This window comes from Mangifera indica, unplaced genomic scaffold (assembly GCF_011075055.1).
Source record: "Mangifera indica cultivar Alphonso unplaced genomic scaffold, CATAS_Mindica_2.1 Un_0002, whole genome shotgun sequence".
Classification (NCBI taxonomy): domain Eukaryota; kingdom Viridiplantae; phylum Streptophyta; class Magnoliopsida; order Sapindales; family Anacardiaceae; genus Mangifera; species Mangifera indica.
In genome coordinates, this window is record NW_025401094.1 from 158440 (window position 1) to 177136 (window position 18697).

General features: G+C 32.7%; 1 long non-coding RNA gene across 1 annotated transcript; it reads right to left on the minus strand.

Annotated features, from left to right (window-relative positions):
* Positions 1-4236: 4236 nt before the first annotated feature.
* On the minus strand, positions 4237-5052 carry LOC123205115. Its single transcript, XR_006499781.1, has 3 exons — positions 4962-5052; positions 4804-4867; positions 4237-4585 (listed from the first exon to the last, which is right to left on the minus strand). It is a non-coding gene; the product is annotated as an uncharacterized LOC123205115 (long non-coding RNA).
* Between the last annotated feature and the right edge of the window lie 13645 nt (positions 5053-18697).

Sequence of the window (18697 nt, forward strand, 5' to 3'; positions counted from 1 at the left end):
TATATTAGGGTTTTTGGCTTGGGAATGTATTTGAATTTTTCAAAACTTACTGTAGGAATTTAATAGCTGACCAAACCTTGGTTAGTATTAAGTCGTTTGGCAAAAAAAATTTATTTTGTACACCTTTTCATGTTAATAAAATTATTTGTATAAATACATTTACACATATTATTATATTATAGAATAGTTTTGAATTATGGAGTCTAATTATACGATGGTGCACTCATATGAATATTTTAAATGAGTAACTATAGTATTACATAAATAACATGTTACCACCCAAGGTTTGTTGTAAAACACTTTCTACTCTTGATTATCATAAAAAACACTTTTCCTAAAATAATAGTATTTTAGGAGACTCAAACATTTTAAACATAATAATTTAATTTTTAAAAGATTAAAAAACTCATAAATTAATCTTTCAATTACATTATTCAATTCTTTGGGGGTGTAACATTATTTATTGAAACTACTGGGTTATAATGTATTTTAAAAATTTTCAAAAGACTCAAAACTTTTATAAATTTCCAATAACCCTCTAAAAATTAAAAAAACCCTTTACATTTTTATAAATTATAATTTATCTCATAATATACAATTATACAGTAAAGATACTTTTATTATAAAAAGAGATAAATAAAAAATAAGAGTGAAAATACAAAGAAATAATATGTTTTTTTATATAATTTAAATATTTTTAGTTTTTTGCTAACTTTTTTAATTTATATAATTATTGTGAAAAATAAAATAACAATTTTACTTTTTAATTATGTTGTTTCAATAAAATGGTTTAATTTTGAATAAGAAAATATTATTTATGTCTATGATTTTGGATGAAGAAATGTTGTCTATGTCAATTAGAGATGAAGAAGTGTTTTACAGCCAAACTTGGGTGGGAAAATGTGATTCACTCGCAAATAATTCTCTGCACATTCCGTAAGGTTGCACTCAAATCTTGCATTTGATAACTACATCGTGGGGATAAAAGCATATTCTTTGATCATTTGGTTGCTGAGCAAAAACAGGCCGGTTATGAACTTGATAATCGTAAGAGTTTGGACCGGCCAGAGGATATCTCGCAGGCATTCCTCCATATGCTGCCCTGCCAAAGAAAATGTTGTGTCTTGCTCACAAGTGCACGACACATCAGAAAACAGGCGGAACATGCCTACCGGGAGCTGCCTTGCCACTGCGAGAAAGAAATCCACCGTATCCTCAGTTTGGTCCTTGTTTCTTGGAGTGTTGACGTCTACCAAAATGTCCACCCCTTTTCTTAGCAGATTTCGACCTCTCCAGTTGTTCAATCCTTTTCTGAAGTGGATCGAGAGGATAGTCAGGTTCAAGCCTGTAATCTCGGACACAACTAACTACAGCTTTCAAAGCAGCAAGTTCCTGTGCATTTACATCATTCTGTATTGAAAAGAAAATTCTCATTTAGCATTTAGTTGCATAGGAATTTCCAAGCATCACTCACTCATTGTGCTTTAGTATGAAAATTAACCTGTGTACTAGTTTGTCCACCCGAACTCACACCTTTTCCCTGTGAGTTTCTCCTTCAATTCTTTATGTCTTCAAGAGGGGAACAGGGGGAAAGCTTTCCGTAAGTTGGAAGGCATGAATGAAATGTACGGCATCAATTTGTGTCCCACTGTTAACTGAGGACTCAACAACCCCTGTACAGAGAGTGAGGCTAGATGATTAGCAAATTTCACATCAAATTATTTCTCCAAGTTATGCCAAGTAGCAATGGATATAACACCTAACTAATTACTGGTTAATAGCAAGCTTACAGCAGTATCTAAGAGCAATCAATACCCTTTCATAGCCTAGAGTACCAAATAGCAGCAAAACATATCTGTAACCATATAACACCTAATTAAATAGTAGTTAGTAACATAATCCAATTACGGGCAAGAAAATCTAGAGAATATTAAAGTGACAGTCAAGGGAATTTGTGTCCACACGCCTAGTTGCCAGCCTGGGATAAAGCCAACCTGAAAACACACTGAATAACATTTAAAAAAAGAGGCACCTCAACATTCTGTAATAGAGACCTACAGAGCATAGACCACGAATGTAAATTGCAGAAAGTTAGCCAAATACTTCAGAAGGAAACATGAAGTAAGCTTTACCTTGAAACTATTAAACTACCATGGAGTAAGCCACATCATCTATAAAGAATACCATAGGAAAAAGTTCCAAGATTAGGCAAACAAGAAGCCCTAGAAATGGAGTAAATTTCCTCTGGAAGCAGCACCTGCTTTAGTAAATTTGCACAACCATCAGCCATCCGTTTACCATATGAGAAAGGGACATGGGGACATAAAGGGGATCTTACCAATATGTTCTGACCTAATATTATAAGTACAGGGATTTTGTACTTACATTACCTTTTCTATAACAACATTTCAACCTTCAAGTTTCAATCGCTTATAAGATCTTTCTTCAATCTCATAAATCCATCTGTAAAATACAATGAATATTTCCATCAGTAATAACAATAATACCAATAACCGCATACTCTTATATAATTTCTACATATGACAAATTGAGTGACACAATACCATTTTCCATAGACTAGGGGTTGAGATCACTGTATAACCATTCTCTCTAAAATAAAAAGTAAAAAATAAGAATAAAAATCTTAATCATGTGAAGTTTATTGACAGGTGGAGTTATGAACAAAATCCAGATAAACCAATTTAAAAATATAAGACATCTTTCATGCTTAACTTATAAAAGGCATATTTTAAATGAAAGGGAAATAATTTAGAAATGGCAAGGGGAAACAATTAAAGGATAGGTTACAAAAATAAAAATAAAATAAAGGATACCTTGCAAAATTTTTATTGTTATAAAAACTAAACAAAAAACAGGGTCCGGGAAAAATGTATGCGTAATGTTTATATTTTTTCAACATTTTATTTAATTCAACTTACAGTTTATGTAACAGTCATCGCTTGTATATTTTTTATTGGGAAAACCATCTATCTAAAATTTCATATGATCTCTCCAAATCATAAATTTTGTGAGGTTAACCGCAACAATATAGACCGCACTTCAATTAGTCATTAATAGAGCAATTTATAGAACTCAATCTCATATCTCCGTCCACTCTTGCATCTTTTCTCCAATCATCATTTTTGTGATACAATAAAGTCACTCCACATTTTTCTGCTAGGCTTCAAACTATACCATTCTTAGTTGCATGTTTAATGAAGAACTCAACACCACCCTAGCTATTCAAATTGTGTGGAGGAAATTCCTTGTACATTATAATGTTATAAAAATATTACATGATCTGTATCAATTCCAGTGCTTGATGAGTACATTAAATAATCAGAGAAAATCGTCTTTCCATTAACAATTAGGCGAAATCCAACTCGGAAAATTCCAAATTTTTTATAGTCTTGTGATACCACAGCACACAAAGTGAAACCAATTAAGTTATCATTGACCCAATCTTTTGGAAACTTTATAAAAGAGCCATTACTTTTTAAGTCAAACCACTTTGGAATTTCACATCCAGGGTAATAAATGTACGTCGATGGCTGAAAAGGAATGATATTCTGCATGTACATTAGTAGTCTATATTTTAATATTATGTCGTAAAAAACTCTGTATTTATAAATCAACAGTCCAAGTAAGATTTTCAGATAGAAAATATTTTGATTAAAGAATTATCAACTTTGTCTTAAATTAAGACTACATAGTATTTCATTTTATCTAATAAAACTAATTAAATATATTAACTATTTAGTTAACAATAGTAAATTTATATGTATAAAAATATTATACAATAAGAAAGGTATATTTTAAATGTATTTCTGTATAATATAATTTAAAGTTAAGATATGATGAGAATCGTAAATTTAATAGTATAATGAGAATAAAAGTATAAAAACTACAAATTAGTGGATCTGTTATAATTGTGAAGAATATTGTGGTGTTAGAGTAGTTTTCATAAAAACCAAGCAGAACCCAAGCCTAGAAAAAATCTGACAAAAACAGAACTTCAGTAGGTTAGGTTTTTCATTATTATATCATTGAATTCTAATACATATGTGTGTGTACAAGGTCACTTTCGTAGGTACCATTTCTAGTGCAATCAAATAAACACTCCAAACAGACTCCATCCAAATCAAATAATCATCAAGTAAAACTCTCAAATTTTTAAAATGTTGATGCCTTGAGAAACACACAGGCTTTGTTCTGAAAAAACAAGTATAACCCATGTGGCTTAACTGCTAAAATCACTGGCATGTATGGAGTTTTGCTACAATATATAGTTGTATCAATACAACTACATAAAACTTTTGCAGAATTATACAGTGAAAACTTGTAAACCGCACTCGTACAATGATGTATTATAGCTACAGTTGTACAGAAAGCGTAACGATAGTAAGAAACTACAGGGCAAGCATTGAAGCCAAACTTTAGTGTATTTAAAGTGAAATAAGGAAATTATCTGTCATCTAAAAATACAGCCATGGGAGAGACACTCTTCTTATGCTAGCAGAATGTTAAACCAAAAGAGACTTGATCAACTCAGGCAGGCAGCTTCAGCTTCTCATGGTTCTTCCAGCTGCATAAAAGCAAGCGTTTTATGTTCACAAAGCTCAAAAAAGAAGCAACTGATTGCTTCTTAAAAAAAAGCCAACAATCAAATCAACCACCTCAAAAAATCAATTCCCACTCAATATTTCTTTTTTCTAAACCAGAAATGAATTGATTGCTTCTGATTACATCAATACAAGCAGCAAAGTTGGGAATATAAATGAAAAAGAAAACATGGAAATATACCTTTTAAAATAGTAGTAGAAAAAGTCAGCATAGAGGGCAGTCTGAATCAGGCCTGAAACCCAAGCTGTTTTCAACATTTTGACATAACTGCTGGTTAGTAATGATATACTTAAGTAGAATTAAAAGTTTGATGAGACATATAGCAGATAAAAACTTACGTATCCATCTGATTTTGTTCTCCGTAAAGTAACGATAAACCCAGTTGAGGATATATAAAGCCCAGTAAGCACTATTTAGGGGAAAAATAACAAAAAGAAATATCACCACCAGTAATCTCATCGAAGGAAACCCAGAGAGAGTAGATGAAACATGATGGAATTCGGTAAAGAATAGAACAAAATTCTTCCAAATATAAACTAATTTACATAGAAAAAGGGAAATGATAGAAGAGATAAACATAATAGGCTGAATTCTCATCTATAAACTTGCATCTATGAACTTATTATTCCAATACTAATTTCCCTTTTTAATAATTGTAGAAACCCAATTATCACTCTTACTGTATTACAAGAATTATTGCTGCAGACATAATGTGCAATCAAGAGAAAATTGGTCTATGCAAGTAGCCTGCCAGGGACCATTTCACTCCATTGTAGTTGAATGACTGCGACCAATCTAGGTCAGTCATATTGGGATCCTCTGCCAGCAATACTGATATAAATCTAATTTTTTGGTTTACATAACATGTTTTGAGAACACTTCATACCACAAGAAAGTGCAAAAGGAATACGAAATATGTTGACCAACTTTACTACATTGTACAGTACTAATAGATTCTATGTGCTTTTTGAATAGAAGAGGCTTCAAATAATTCAAGCAGTAATAATATTTTGGATTATTCCAGCCCAGTACACTCATAATCACAAACTATATCAATCTTTTGGATACTGAGACAAAGCAATGGTTCTAAGGAAATATTTTGTTTTGGACTTTTGGGAAGAACCTTGAAGAAGTAATAGAAGATTTTGGCCTTGGCCACATAATATTTTCAAGACATTTTCCAGTGCTTTAAATTGAAATAACATTGGAGATTTTGGACAGTTTTGATACTTATAGAGTAGCCTATCAAGGCATTTGATTTGATTGATTATTTTTACATCTAAATACAATTTTGAGGACTCCAACAGTAACTCGAGAAAATGAAACAATATGATGAATAGATGAAAGAAAGTAAGCAGCTTTGGGAACACATGCGGCTTACCCAAGCAGGAAAACATAGTTTCCAGTTAAGTTGTCAATATTGCTTGACCTTTGCAGCAAGACCAGTTGGGGCAAGATTGCCACAGCTTCAAGATAGATAGAGAAACTCCACAAAATCTGTCAAAACAGGGTGAGTTTTCCATCAGAAGTCAAATCTATTTATCCAGTAAAAGGTAATTTTAATGAAACCATGGTTGAATCGTACTTTGAAGCAAAGGAACAGATTCATACCAAAACCCAAATTAGAGGGTTATATAGCTAACAAATAAATAGTTGACAAAATATGACTAGAAGACAAATTTACCAGAAATGGAAAATTAAGAATTATTTACATCAGTAAGACCTCCTTCCAAAACAAACTGTATCATGAAGAAATTACACCTAGAGCAGAAAAATTAACCAGTTGTAACCATGTTGGATAAACAACTATAGGAAGCTGGTCTGGATTCGAGCCTCTATCACGCTTGTGAAACCTTGATTTGAATTACTTACCAAAAAAACCTATGGGAAGCTCACATGTAGTTAATTATTTGACTGCTTTATCATGCCAAACCTTGACTATGAAGACAATAAATTGCTTAGGTTTCAGAAAAAAGGATAATCAAACACCATGTAACTGACTTATCTCAGCCAACTTGTGAAGTCTATATATTGTTTAGTGCATCCTTCATTTGTAGAAATTTTAATGTTCTAGGATGAGAGAACAGTAATTCACAAAAGCTCCCAATCCGTGATTAGATAAAACTCATATATTAGAACTCATTCAAAACAAGATAATAAAGTCCTTCATTAAAAAGGAGATAAATAAATGCTTTCATAGCTATAAGAGATGATAAGCTCCTTGTTGTATTAATTGAAGACTAAGAAAAACCTAATCTACTGTAGCTCCCATGCACTTTATGTGTTTACAGAGAACAATAATTTTCCTTCTGTTTTCTGTTCTATAAATCAGCAATTGGTATTTGAGCTATAAGAGCAAAATGGAGAACATAAAAAAGTTTAAAAATTTATAAATGTTCTAAGGGACAGAACATGTGAAAATCATCATTATTTTAACTTGAAGATTCAATTCCTGTATAGGGATGAACCAGCTTTCAAATTAAGTTTTTTTACGGTGACTATGATATTATTATTCTATATATTTATAGTGATACCCGTATGTAGCAAACATGAAAGTAAGTCTCTGAAATTTGTGTTTCTAAAGGGGACTCAAAACACCAAAACCTAACATTTTAGTCACTTGATAAATGAACTATTGTCAGAGTATTAACATGTATAAGCATTCCAAAATAACATTTCTAACGTGACAGAAAATGTGATAGGGGGCATATGTGAATTAGAATAGAGAATTATGACGGCATCAACTAAAAGAAATACACGTGCTTTATCATGGCCTAAGCATTGTAACATTTTCAACAATAAGCAGCAGCATTTGTCAATAAGAATTGCTTTCACTTTGGCATAGTCCAGGTCATTTTCTTTAGCCAAAAATACATTGAAGGGGAAACAAAGGAAGAAGAAGACAAGAAAATTCCGTACCTCAATAGTACTATACTCATGGGGAATTAACAACGCCAAAACAAAACATGAGAGAATCAGGTAATAATGTCTAAAGGTGTCTTCATCCTTGTTATATGTTTGCTTCACAACTTTATGGTACCGCATATACCAAACAATAGCGATTGAAGTTCCAAGAAAGACTAGCTTCATTACAGAGTTGTAGAATGAGACATACCTCGTGAACAGATCAAGGTAACGAGTGACAAAGATTATCACACAGAGTTCTTGAGTTTTAAGTGAAATTCCTGGGGCAATTAAAAGATGCATTAAGCACACACATAACAAGGAACCCCCGGGAAACCATAAAGCACAGATATTTTCAGAATCTATGAATTAATTAAAAAAATAGGTATCCCTCATTTCAGTAAAGATTATGAGGAAATGAAGAAGAGACCAAAGCCCTGTAAAGCTCTTTGGATATGGATCTGAAACATATATGAAAGAATAAAAAATTCAAGATTCATACAAAATTTCAGGAAGCAAGGTCAAAGAAACAATAATAAAGTCATGCTACTTATCCCCCTTTGAGTCTCTAAAATAAGTAAATTATGGTCAATGAAAATTCTAACTTTCGATGCAAAAGCAACTCAAAATTTAATAGAGCATCAGTGAATAATGCACACATTAATGTTCCTTCAAATACAAATTTCCCCCAAATTAAATTTCTCCTAAATATACAACAGATGGAAACATTGAATTTTGAAAGCATTTCCACTAAAAAAACCTCTCTTTTCCCAGTCGATAAAGTCCTTAGACATTACATTGAATAACTTCCAAGAAAATAGAAAGACAAAAATGGGAATATAGATAATTTGGGTTGACAAGATTTAAGTTGCAGGTTGAACGATACAAATTATCCAAGAAAATATTATTCACTATTGATCTCTAAATCACTTTCAATAATTATAAGCACAAAGGTAAATAATACAATAAACAAAGCCAGAATAACAATGGAGTTCAAAATGAGAACCAATTTCGCAGTTAAAATGCTAATAATACCCAAGACCAGCAACCTTCTATCAAGCATTAAATTCTACGAACAACAAAGGCTTTTATGAACATGTAATTCTAGAGTTTGGAAACTAAAGTTTTTATAGTCAATATTTCAAACTGCACAGATTGAAGCACAAACTCTTAAATACCGTGCCCGAAGAGCTCAAAATGTAACCACAGACTCATCTTTAATAAGATTTTGGATACTTTTCTATCACAAAGGAAAAACAACAAATTTCGTAAACTAGAAACCCCTTAAACTCTACTCTAGTATAGAAAGAACAATTTAGCTGAAATTGCATTTCAAAAATAATCCCATGATAACTTTCCAGCAAGTGAGGGATAAATTAAAAATTAGTGAAAAAAAATAAAAAGCTCCAAAGAAAAAAATTTCGCATTCTCGTATCAAGTACATATTCTTAACAAACAATGAAAAAGCTGAAAAAACGAAGCTAAAAAAGGCTCACCAGAACCGGGTACTTGCAGACTTTAAAATGATAAACTAACCCAAAAACCCGAGAAACCCATAAAAATTCAACCAAACAGCCAAATTCAATTCTTCAACAAAACAAGATATTCATTAAAAGCCAACAAAAAACAAGAAAATGGGAATCTAAAAATGCCTTAAAAAATCACTTAGAGCAAACCCAGAACCAAAAAAAAAAAAAGCTAAAAGTAAACTTTTAATACAATGATTAAGAGTTAATCCTGATTTTAACTCAATTTTAATACAGCAGAATTCAAATGCCCAGGGAGGCATTTGAATCTATTCCTGAATTTAGAGTTGATCCTGTCTTGTTTTGTACACTCGATACAATCACGAAGATGTGTCACAAACAAACTTTTTCAGTTAAAAATTGACAAGGGTAATTAAGTAAATATGACATATTTATTAATTTATTCTTAGCCACTACTTACGTTGGCGTTTACTTTAGCAGTAGACCCAAAAAAGGGAAATTTTAAAAAATGGCCAAAATGCCCTCCCATTAAGCAAAAATACCCAAAATCACTATTTTCAAGCCAAAATGCCCAAAATCACTGTTTCAAAAAAAAAATGCCTATGACTTTTTTTAATACCAAAACTACCCTTCCCCTCATATTTATATAACTCTCCCACTTACTATAGGGTTTTAATGTAATTTTAGATAAATATGAGGGGTTTTTGGATATTTTACATTATAAAGGTATTTTGATATTTATTTATTTATTTCAAACTTTTTCTAAAATATCAAAATTACCTTTCCCTTCATTTATATAACTCCCCTCACTCATTATGGGGGTTAAAATAATTTTAGATAAATATGAGGGGTTTTTGGATATTTTACATTGTAAAGGCATTTTCATTTTTCAACTTTTAGAATTCGAATTTCAGTTCCGTTTTTTCGAATTTCACCGTTTTACAATATATCGACTCGTATTTTTCAGATTTCTGAAGGATTTTCCGTTTGTTGCCATTCTAGGGTTTTTCAACTTTTACAATTCGAATTTCAGTTCCGTTTTTTCGGATTTTATCGTTTTACGAGATATCGACTCGTATTTTTCAGATTTTCGAAGGATTTTTCGTTTGTTGCTATTTTAGGGTTTTTCAACTTTTAGAATTCGAATTTTAGTTTCGTTTTTTCAGATTTCACCGTTTTACGAGATATCAACTCGTATTTTTCAGATTTCTGAAGGATTTTCGATTGTTGTTATTCTAGGGTTTTTCAACTTTTAGAATTCGAATTTTAGTTCAGTTTTTTCGAATTTCACCGTTTGACGAGATATCGACTCGTATTTTTCAGATTTCTGAAGGATTTTCTGTTTGTTGCCATTCTAGGGTTTTTCAACTTTTAGAATTTGAATTTCAGTTCCGTATTTTCAGATTTCACCGTTTTACGAGATATCGACTCGTATTTTTCAGATTTCTGAAGGATTTTTCGATTGTTGCCATTCTAGGGTTTTTCAACTTTTAGAATTCGAATTTTAGTTCAATTTTTTTTAATTTCACCGTTTGACGAGATATCGACTCGTATTTTTCAGATTTTCGAAGGATTTTCCGTTTGTTGCCATTCTAGGGTTTTTCAACTTTTAGAATTTGAATTTCAGTTCTGTTTTTTCGGATTTCACCATTTTACGAGATATCGACTCGTATTTTTCAGATTTCTGAAGAATTTTTTGATTGTTTCCATTCTAGGGTTTTTCAACTTTTAGAATTCGAATTTCAGTTCTGTTTTTTCGAATTTCACCGTTTTACGATACATCGACTCGTATTTTTCAGATTTCCAAAGGATTTTTCGATTGTTGCCATTCTAGGGTATGAACTCAAATACGATACACATCCATATATAACCACAAATAAAGTATATCATATACATATGAACATACACTAAATATATACATCTAAACATAGGAATAACTATAAATATACATTCGTGAGCTACTCGATACAATGAAAATACAACTGTGTCGCTAATTATCGACGCATAGAGGTAGATGACTCTCGGGGAAAAACGTAGCTTCGTGCCAACGCCAAACACTCAAAAAATCACAACATAAAGACGCCACAGTCACCGGAGCCCAACCCCTACTGAGGGACATCCGACGCTCGATGTAAAGTGAGGGGATCACGTCGTGGAGTCCTCCTAGAAGCTGTCCAAAAAGTCGTCGCCTCTAATAACGCAGGAATAAAGGTCATGTACGGTCGCATGCGCTGCTCCAGAGTCCCTATATTCCCCGAATATGAAACATCTGAATCGTACACCGTAATCGACCACTCACGAAAATCTATAACTCCGACGACCCAATGTGCGTTTTCGAAGTTTATAGGGATGAAAACCTATAAACAATGAGACATTTTAGTTACTTATCGTTGTCGTTAACCAATTGAATAAAATAGAAATATATATAAACTCTACCTGATCGACCATCCCCCATGGTTTGTACAACAACCCCGGGGTGTACGATGCATCAACCATCCTCGTGAAGAGCCCTGAAAACTCAAACTCTCCAATCGGTGTGGTCTGCCAACTCTTCCAGGCCATCTCAATATGGCCTCCGAAGAATGTGTGGGCAGTCGTCCAACGCTGTGAGATAGTCGACTGGTGATCATCCTGCTGCCGACGTAATAAAGCCAAAAAGGAATCCACATGCTAAAATAGTATAAACAAGTTCACGTGTTAGTTATTAATAAATATATCTAGCTTTTTATCAAATTATATAGTATAAACAACTCACATCGTTGGTCAACCATTCGCGCAACTCTACAACAAGCCTCCAGAAGCTGTCCTTTGACTTCGACCCGATGAAGTAGACATCATGTGAGTCAGAAGTCACGGCGCTGGTGTACCACGTGAGGAAAGATTCCTCACGCTCAGAGGCAGAGGATGGAATGGTCGTAGGTCGCTGTTTCGCCCTCCCTTTGAGTGGATTCGTATACGGGGTCCGAACCAGCGGACCCTTCCGGACGATCCGACCACGTGCTGTACGAATCATCTACATGATCCCAAAAAAATAATTAATTCATCATTCATCTTACACAATAATTAGTATTAATCGATTTATCTTACCTTCTCCACGTATGCGGGAGGAGGTTTAGCTGGAGAATCTTGAAACACGGTCAAGTCCACCACGCGTGCTCCCTCAGCAGACTAGAAAATACAAATTTTGAACATCTCAATGACCAGTATATACAACTATTTATATACTAAGTATAATTGATATACCTCAATAGGGATGGCCTCAAAATCGTCCTCCTGGAAGTCCTCCTCCTGTGAACCAATATCCACAATTTTTTTGGTCGAGCTCGGGATATTAGCAAGTAACCATAATCGCTCGTCCTGAAAAATAGTCAAAACATCATTAAATAAATAATATAATTGAAAAGATAGATCAATCAATGACAATTTAAAAATAAAGTTAACCTGAACTTTTGGGGAAGGTATTCGGGGAGAACCCTCGATCGATGCAACAGAAGGACTAACCGGTGCGTCCTCCGGGTCACTACCCTAAGATATTAGTAATAATAACTTAATTAGTGACATTTCATATATAACAATACTATAATATAATAATGACATTTAACAATAAATATAAATTTGAACTATCATACGGACCTCGTGTGGGTGACGGGATGGTATTGCGGTATCAACAGGGGATGTCGGTGGGATATCCTCGTCCCTCTCCTGTGCGAATGTAATAATAGTTGTCAGAATAATAACACTGTAGACATTTTATGTAAGTAATAAATTAAAAGTGGTTTTACAACCTGAGCGACGGAGGCTGGATATGTACGCATGATGATGTCCTCCAAACGAGTCTTATGATCCTCTAATCGAGTCATCTGGGAAGAGACATCGTCACATAATCGGGTCATCTGGGAAGAGATATCGTCACGAAAACTCGATATCTCACATAAAATCGTAGCACTCCAGTGTGCTAATGTAGCATCTAATGTAGCAAAACTGGGTGATACGAATGGGGGACATTGCTCGGTGGCATGATGGGTGGAATCGTCTTGTAGTCCAGGGTGGTCCTCCACTGCAGGATGGTCTGTATATGGACTCTGAACAACAGGGGAACATATCGGCTGATCCATAACAGGATGCTGAATGGGCTCCTCATGTGTCTTAGAAGTCTCCACGGGTACATCTGAAGGGTCTGAGGATAGAGAAGCCCCGTCTGTAGTAGCGATCAAAACCGAAGAAGATGAGGAAGAATCAGCATCGGGTAAACCGAAATCCTTCGGAAATCTGAAAAATACTAGTCCATATCTCGTAAAACGATGAAATTCTAAAAAACAGAAATGAAATTCGAATTCTAAAAGTTGAAAAACCCTAAAACAGAAAAAACGGATATAAAATTCGAAAAGTACACAATCAAAAACCCTAGATAAGAAAAATCTCAATTTACCCCCTAATGAAAACTGAAACTCTAAAAGGTCCACTGTGTTCTAAGGAATTTCCCCAGCTTCCCAATATTTTAAAAAAGCTACTTTTCCCCCCCAAAAACAGCCAATCTTGGCTAAACGTGGGATACACGATTTTGACGTGGGAAACACTGTTCCCACGTCGGACTGCCGATCTCTTCGGCAGTCATTTTCGGCCAAATTTTGGTTGTTTCAGCCTCCGATTTTCACATAAATCAAATCTACACGTTGTCTAACACAAAACCCCCCAATCAATTCAACAAAAACAACCAAGAATCAAAACATTTTAAGCATTATTCAAACCGTAAACCCTAAAATTTCAAACCGAAAAATCTCAATCAAATCTCAATAATATGAGCAATAATTTGATCCAAACAAGATTAAGGGAGATTTACTAACCTTCTTTGCCATTTGTGGGTGCCGGAAATCAAGAAAATCGACGGAAATCAGATCGCCCGTGGGATGAACGTGGTGACGTGAAAATGTTTTGAAATTTGAGAGAAATGCACAGTAAATTCGCTAATATTAACGTGAGAAATAGCAATTTTTTTCTGTGTTATATATATGGACATTTTCGTAATTTTGCAAAACTCGCGTTGACGTGATAAATTTCAAAAAAACCCCACGTGGGCTAAGGATTTCCCACGTCACCCCAATTGTTTTAAAAAGCTAAGTTCCCCCCTTAAATTAGGCTGAACGTGGGATTCTTGATTTTGACGTGGGAAACACTGTTCACAGTCGGACTACCGATCTCTTCGGCGGTCATTTCCGACCAAATTTTGGTCGTTTTAGCCACCGATTTTCACATAAATCGAATCTACACGTTGTATAACACAAAACCCCTCAATTAATTCAACAAAAACAACCAAGAATCAAAACATTTTAAGCATTGTTCAAACCGTAAACCCTAAAATTTCAAGCCGAAAAATCTCAATCAAATCTCAATAATATGAGCAATAACTTGATCCAAACAAGATTACGAGAGATGTGATAACATTATTTTCCATTTTCGGTTGCCGGAAAGCAAGCAAATCGGCGAAAATGACGTTCGCCATGGGATTGTCATGGGATGCGTTTAAAATTCGAATTTTCTTTGAATTGTACAGTGAAAATTTGCTGTGTTTATATATGGGGGCATTTTCATCATTTCACAAAACCTGGGCATTTTTGCTTAAACCTGAATTTTTTGGGCAATTTCGCTTAGACCCCTTTAATTTTGCCTAATTTTTAAAATTTCCCCCAGAAAAAATACAACATATTTTTTTTTTGCGAAATGGCTATGTTATACTTAAATTTAAACACAATTTCCAAAATACACATATGACAAATAAAAACTCTAAATATTTACTCATTTCTGACTTTAGTTAAAATTATTATTAAATATAAAGATAAAATATCATTTAATAATAATATTAAAAAAAAACACTTTCATCTCATTTTTCTCTTTAGGTTTTAAAAATTAATATTTTATCCTCAAATCTCAACTTTAAAAAATGACTTTTTTCCTCCCAAATCCTAGGGAATTTTGCTAACAATCTAGATGAATCATCATTCATTGGACGATGCTTGTTGTCCTTAGATGACAATTGTTGTCTACAGGTCATCCTCTAGATGACGTCTACTCTTTTGTCAACAATAGGGCTATCATTCGTTGACAAAAGTGATTAGATTTCAAGTTTGGTATTTTAAAAGAAAAAGTAATTTTTTCAAAACTTAGTTTTAAAGAAAATTGTTAGTTTTTTAAACTAAAATGAAAAATGAGATATAATTTTAATAATTTTAATATTATAGTAAAACATCGATTTTACCCTTTAACTTCAATAGAAAATTTGCGAATATGTCTTAATAGAGTAAAACTTTGATGGATATTTGAGTTTTTAGTTTGTCGTGGATATATATTTGTCATTTCATCAAACTTAGGTGGAAAATAGTCCTTTAACCTATAATTTTAAGTTAAAAATAACAAAAATATCCTCAAATGATTGAAATAACAGACTATAATTTTTAGGTATCAAAATAAATGGTTTAATGATAATCATGTAAATATTTATTAACTTATAATAGTGTTGTTGTGTTAAAATTCCTTGTTGCTTGAACTAATGAATTTGACATTCTAAGAGGTGACTTGTTATAAATAGTGACAAACCATACAATTTACTGTTAGTTAGTTTGAGGTACCAGTAGAAACCTTTATATTTAAAGATAATGTAGACTTTTTTTTTTTAACATGAAACCCTTACTCTAACAAAACCAATCAACCATGCAAAATAGGTGAAAACCTTGAGTATTCAGCCCCAAAAATTATTACACCATGTAAATCAAGAGTTTGATATTAATATATCTCAAGTGGTTTGCCTATTAGATATTTGAGAATGCCTTTGGTTACTACTTGGTTTTGACATTTTGATCGTCAACCTTTAATTAAGCAAATTTTGTCTAGGATCAAGTTATAAACCTTGGCTTCACTAACTTATATATATTGGGCGACTACAATTGATTACATCAATATGTCTCTTTATATAGACCTATTGGTCTTCCATGTTTATCGTAAATGCATATACTATGCAAAGGATTGAAAGCATTTTGACAACTTTCCTTTGGTAATGCATTTCTCTCTCACATTCACGTATGTGCTAAGGTACCATGGGTGTCAATTTGTTATCCATTGAGGGAGAAGAGTTTCAGGATCAAGAGAATATAAGCCTAAAATAAAGTGACAATTCTAAAGTATGTTTAGAGACTTCTTACGGATTGGATATCTATTTGGTCATGTTTGGTTCACAAGATTCTCTTTCATGGTTATTCCTTTTGGTATGTTATAGTTACCTCAGAAAGTTCATGGTCATGGAGTTAGTTTTTTTTTAGCCAATACTGATTTTGAGGTCTTATTGTTACTTGTGTTGATGATGGATGAGATAACTCTATATTATTGGATTACTGATTATAGTATGGGTATTTATGGGACATGCTCTATAGGGTATTGTCTTTTACAAGATTACATTGGGATGTCAAGGCATCAAATATTATTTATTATAGTTCAAGAGACGATCCAAAAGTAACTTCAATCATCAACATATGTGGGACTCAAACACAATTTTTACACGAGTTGAGATTTATGATCATTTTGTCAAGAAGTATGCATGAAATGCGCTAAACGACATTGAAGGGATGTCGATTATCCCTACATGATCCATTTTACTTTAGTTTTTTTTTTTTTTGTAATGACTAGGGAACCTACCCAATTAGCTGAATAGATAAACTCAAATGAATTTTTGAGTACAATCATTTGATCTATAATCATTATACAAAATAATTTAATATTTGATTTGACATGACATCATCAGGTCTCAAACCCATTCCCATTACTCAATAATTGTATAGTTCATCCACTCGAACCAACCCATGGGGTCAAACGACGAGAATGTCTATAATATAATTCAAAATAGTGTTATGGATTTAAAGTCGAGATATGAGATCTTGGCTCACTTTCCTCTTATTTTGAGTTTTTTGCAACATTTGTTTAGGGTATGTCCCGCGTATCTTGCTATTATATTACATATATATAAAATTCTTAATTTCCCTTTTTTTTTAAAAAAAAAAAAAAACCTCTCTCATTTAAGTATCATTTTGCCACTCGAGTTACTTCTTAAGGGTAAGGTACTTTTACTTCCCCATTATGTTTAACTTTATTTTCTCTATTACATTGTATGTGATTGTGTGATGTAATTATTAACTTTTTCTTATTAATAAACTACTAATGATTTATATCTATATTACTAATAGTTAATAAATATTATCAAATTATCCTTCTATCGCACAATTTATTTTAACATCTAAATTTATATATATGAGATTTATATTATTTTCCAAAATAGTGTGTTTAATATAGAAAATCTTTTTATTCCAATATGTATAAATAATTATTATTTTATATAAATTGTGAATACATTAAGCTAAATTTATTAAGTTGAGACACAGTTGTAACAAGATTGAGATTATATTGATAAATTTTTAATAACTCATAAAAAAGTGATAATTAGATTATCGTATAATTCTTATCATATTAGTTTGATAATAAAATATTATTACTTAATGAATAAAAAATATAATATCAATAATAAATAATATAATATTAGAAAATTCCCTTGAACCAATCTTACAACAAAGAGTAAATATATAATAATAAAAATATGTAAATTAATAATATGATTGAATGTTTTTAATTAGAGATAACATAATACACGGTTGTATGATAGATACACAAATTAATTCTCATTCTTTGTGTATACAAATTTACTTAATAAATAATATAGAATTTAGGTTAGCTGTTGTACATTGCAATCTATAACCTAAAGGCAGTTGTGGGGGTGACACGGTCTACAAAATTTACGCATATGTCAAGCGAATAAAGTGGGTCATGTTGAGCCCCACCAGAAGGCCTACAAGCTAATTTGACACAATCCTCAAAAATTTTAAAAATTTTTAAAATAAAAAAATAAAAAAAAAAACCTTATATTATTGTAGGTCAACCTACAATAGAGCTCACAAAGGCATGTCTGCTACTGCTATGCCACGGGCCATGTCATAGGCTTTGAAGTTTAGGGGTCTTGGTATGATACAACCTGTGACATAACGAGCCTTGTTATTTTTGACCCAATATGACACGGGAAATTTTAAAAACTAGGCAAAATTAAAGGGGTCTAAGTGAAATTGCTCAAAAAATTCAGATTTAAGCAAAAATGCCCATGTTTTGTGAAATGACGAAACTGCCCCCATATATAAACACAACAAATTTTCACTGTGCAATTCAAAGAAAATTCGAATTTTTTTCACATCCCACGGCAATCCCACGGCGAACGTCATTTCCGCCGATTTTCTTGCTTTCCGGCAACCGAAAATGGAAAATAATGTTATCACATCTCTCGTAATCTTGTTTTGATCAAGTTATTGCTCATATTATTGAGATTTGATTGAGATTTTTGGGTTTGAAATTTTAGGGTTTACGGTTTGAATAATGCTTAAAATGTTTCAATTTTTGGTTGTTTTTGTTGAATTGATTGAGGGGTATTATGTTATACAATGTGTAGATTTGATTTATGAAAAAATCGGAGGTCGAAACGACCAAAAATTGGTCGAAATTGGCTGCCGAAAGGATCGGCAGTCTGCCGTGGGAACGGAGTTTCCCACGGCAAGACGAATTCTCCCACGGCAGTTGAATGGACAATGGGTTTGGGGGGG